Here is a 4269-nt window from a genome sequence, read left to right as displayed (position 1 = left end):
TGGTGGAAGAGTGAGTGAGGGTTTTGGTGGAACAGTGGGTGAGGGTTTTGGTGGAAGAGTGAGTGAGGGTTTTGGTGGAAGAGTGGGTGAGGGTTTTGGTGGAAGAGTGAGTGAGGGTTTTGGTGGAAGAGTGAGTGAGGGTTTTGGTGGAAGAGTGGGTGAGGGTTTTGGTGGAAGAGTGGGTGAGGGTTTTGGTGGAAGAGTGGGTGAGGGTTTTGCTGGAACAGTGAGTGAGGGTTTTGGTGGAAGAGTGGGTGAGGGTTTTGGTGGAAGAGTGGGTGAGGGTTTTGGTGGAAGAGTGGGTGAGGGTTTTGGTGGAAGAGTGGGTGAGGGTTTTGGTGGAAGAGTGGGTGAGGGTTTTGGTGGAAGAGTGAGTGAGGGTTTTGGTGGAAGAGTGGGTGAGGGTTTTGATGGAACAGTGGGTGAGGGTTTTGGTGGAAGAGTGGGTGAGGGTTTTGGTGGAAGAGTGGGTGAGGGTTTTGGTGGAAGAGTGGGTGAGGGTTTTGGTGGAACAGTGAGTGAGGGTTTTGGTGGAAGAGTGGGTGAGGGTTTTGGTGGAAGAGTGGGTGAGGGTTTTGATGGAACAGTGGGTGAGGGTTTTGGTGGAAGAGTGGGTGAGGGTTTTGGTGGAAGAGTGGGTGAGGGTTTTGGTGGAAGAGTGGGTGAGGGTTTTGCTGGAACAGTGGGTGAGGGTTTTGGTGGAAGAGTGGGTGAGGGTTTTGCTGGAAGAGTGGGTGAGGGTTTTGGTGGAAGAGTGGGTGAGGGTTTTGGTGGAAGAGTGGGTGAGGGTTTTGGTGGAAGAGTGGGTGAGGGTTTTGGTGGAAGAGTGAGTGAGGGTTTTGGTGGAAGAGTGAGTGAGGGTTTTGGTGGAAGAGTGGGTGAGGGTTTTGGTGGAAGAGTGAGTGAGGGTTTTGGTGGAAGAGTGAGTGAGGGTTTTGGTGGAAGAGTGGGTGAGGGTTTTGGTGGAAGAGTGGGTGAGGGTTTTGGTGGAAGAGTGGGTGAGGGTTTTGGTGGAAGAGTGGGTGAGGGTTTTGGTGGAAGAGTGGGTGAGGGTTTTGCTGGAACAGTGAGTGAGGGTTTTGGTGGAACAGTGGTGAGGGTTTTGATGAAACAGTGACTGAGGGTTTTGGTGGAAGAGTGGGTGAGGGTTTTGGTGGAAGAGTGGGTGAGGGTTTTGGTGGAAGAGTGGGTGAGGGTTTTGATGGAACAGTGGGTGAGGGTTTTGGTGGAAGAGTGGGTGAGGGTTTTGGTGGAACAGTGGGTGAGGGTTTTGGTGGAAGAGTGGGTGAGGGTTTTGGTGGAAGAGTGGGTGAGGGTTTTGGTGGAAGAGTGGGTGAGGGTTTTGGTGGAAGAGTGGGTGAGGGTTTTGATGGAACAGTGGGTGAGGGTTTTGCTGGAAGAGTGGGTGAGGGTTTTGGTGGAAGAGTGGGTGAGGGTTTTGGTGGAAGAGTGAGTGAGGGTTTTGGTGGAAGAGTGAGTGAGGGTTTTGGTGGAAGAGTGAGTGAGGGTTTTGGTGGAAGAGTGGGTGAGGGTTTTGGTGGAAGAGTGGGTGAGGGTTTTGGTGGAAGAGTGGGTGAGGGTTTTGGTGGAAGAGTGAGTGAGGGTTTTGGTGGAAGAGTGGGTGAGGGTTTTGATGGAACAGTGGGTGAGGGTTTTGGTGGAAGAGTGGGTGAGGGTTTTGGTGGAACAGTGGGTGAGGGTTTTGGTGGAAGAGTGGGTGAGGGTTTTGATGGAACAGTGGGTGAGGGTTTTGGTGGAAGAGTGGGTGAGGGTTTTGGTGGAAGAGTGGGTGAGGGTTTTGGTGGAAGAGTGAGTGAGGGTTTTGGTGGAAGAGTGGGTGAGGGTTTTGGTGGAAGAGTGGGTGAGGGTTTTGGTGGAAGAGTGAGTGAGGGTTTTGGTGGAAGAGTGAGTGAGGGTTTTGGTGGAAGAGTGGGTGAGGGTTTTGGTGGAAGAGTGGGTGAGGGTTTTGCTGGAACAGTGAGTGAGGGTTTTGGTGGAAGAGTGGGTGAGGGTTTTGGTGGAAGAGTGGGTGAGGGTTTTGGTGGAAGAGTGGGTGAGGGTTTTGGTGGAAGAGTGGGTGAGGGTTTTGCTGGAACAGTGGGTGAGGGTTTTGGTGGAAGAGTGGGTGAGGGTTTTGGTGGAACAGTGAGTGAGGGTTTTGGTGGAAGAGTGAGTGAGGGTTTTGGTGGAAGAGTGGGTGAGGGTTTTGGTGGAAGAGTGGGTGAGGGTTTTGCTGGAACAGTGAGTGAGGGTTTTGGTGGAAGAGTGGGTGAGGGTTTTGGTGGAAGAGTGGGTGAGGGTTTTGGTGGAAGAGTGAGTGAGGGTTTTGGTGGAAGAGTGGGTGAGGGTTTTGGTGGAAGAGTGGGTGAGGGTTTTGGTGGAAGAGTGAGTGAGGGTTTTGGTGGAAGAGTGAGTGAGGGTTTTGGTGGAAGAGTGGGTGAGGGTTTTGGTGGAAGAGTGGGTGAGGGTTTTGGTGGAAGAGTGAGTGAGGGTTTTGGTGGAAGAGTGGGTGAGGGTTTTGGTGGAAGAGTGGGTGAGGGTTTTGGTGGAAGAGTGAGTGAGGGTTTTGGTGGAAGAGTGGGTGAGGGTTTTGGTGGAAGAGTGGGTGAGGGTTTTGGTGGAAGAGTGAGTGAGGGTTTTGGTGGAACAGTGGGTGAGGGTTTTGGTGGAAGAGTGGGTGAGGGTTTTGGTGGAATGGTGGGTCGGGGTTTCAGATACAGTAAGGGTGACTAGAGACGGTGAGGGTGATCGGAGACAGTGAGGGTGATTGGAGACGGTGAGGGTGATGATCGGAGACGGTGAGGGTGATTGTTGATGGTGAGGGTGATGATCGGAGATGGTGAGGGTGATGATCGGAGACAGTGAGGGTGATTGTTGATGGTGAGGGTGATCGGAGACGGTGAGGGTGATCGGAGACGGTGAGGGTGATGATCAGAGACGGTGAGGGTGATCGGAGACAGTGAGGGTGATTGGAGACGGTGATGGTGATTGTTGATGGTGAGGGTGATCGGAGACGGTGAGGGTGATGATCGGAGATGGTGAGGGTGATCGGAGACGGTGAAGGTGATCGGAGACAGTGAAGGTGATCAGAGACTGTGAGGGTGATTGTTGATGGTGAGGGTGATTGGAGACAGTGAGGGTGATGATCGGAGACAGTGAGGGTGATGATCGGAGACGGTGAGGGTGATGATTGGAGACAGTGAGGGTGATGATCGGAGACGGTGAGGGTGATGATCAGAGACAGTGAGGGTGATTGTTGATGGTGAGGGTGATGATCGGAGATGGTGAGGGTGATCGGAGACGGTGAGGGTGATTGTTGATGGTGAAGGTGATCAGAGACAGTGAGGGTGATGATTAGAGATGGTGAGGGTGATGATCAGAGACGGTGAGGGTGATGATCGGAGATGGTGAGGGTGATGATCGATGATGGTGAGGGTGATGATCGGAGATGGTGAGGGTGATGATCGATGATGGTGAGGGTGATGATCAGAGACGGTGAGGGTGATGATCGGAGATGGTGAGGGTGATGATCGATGATGGTGAGGGTGATGATCAGAGACAGTGAGGGTGATGATCAGAGATGGTGAGGGTGATGATCAGAGACGGTGAGGGTGATGATCGGAGATGGTGAGGGTGATGATCGATGATGGTGAGGGTGATGATCGATGATGGTGAGGATGGTCAGAGATGGTGAGCGTGATCGGAGATGGGACTGTAAAGCATTGAGTTAACTGTTACATTACCCTGCAGCCTGATAGGGAAGGACAAGGGCAGGAAAGATACTGTGACCCACAGTACGAGCAGCAACTCGGTGTCTAACTCAGCCGATCCCCGTGACTGTTTCGCAAACAATGTTCTCTGTGGTCGTGAAGCTGGTCATTCCTGTAACCCCTGGACCCAACTATGGAACTGTGACTCCAGCGATGTCATGACTTTGAGAAGTTTGCTCCCAAGAGCTGAACTGCTCAAGGCCGTGACACACAGCCTCGGTATGACAGCACTGGGCCTGTCGTCGCTGCAGTCTGGAACAAATTTCACAACTCATGCCAGTAATAATAAGCTTGATTCTGAATGCATGGGGATCTCATTGAAAATTGGATATTGAAAACTCTAGAGGGAATGGATGTGGAGAGGATGTTTCCTATTGTGAGGGAGTCTAGGACAAAAGGGTACAGAGGCTTTATAAGGCACTGGTGAGGCCTCACCGTGAGTAGTGTTGGGCCCCTCATCTTAGAAAAGATGCGCTGGCATTGGAGAGAGTCAGAGGAG

This window comes from Mobula birostris, chromosome 20 (genome assembly GCF_030028105.1).
Source record: "Mobula birostris isolate sMobBir1 chromosome 20, sMobBir1.hap1, whole genome shotgun sequence".
Lineage (NCBI taxonomy): Eukaryota > Metazoa > Chordata > Chondrichthyes > Myliobatiformes > Myliobatidae > Mobula > Mobula birostris.
This window is presented reverse-complemented; position numbering follows the sequence as displayed.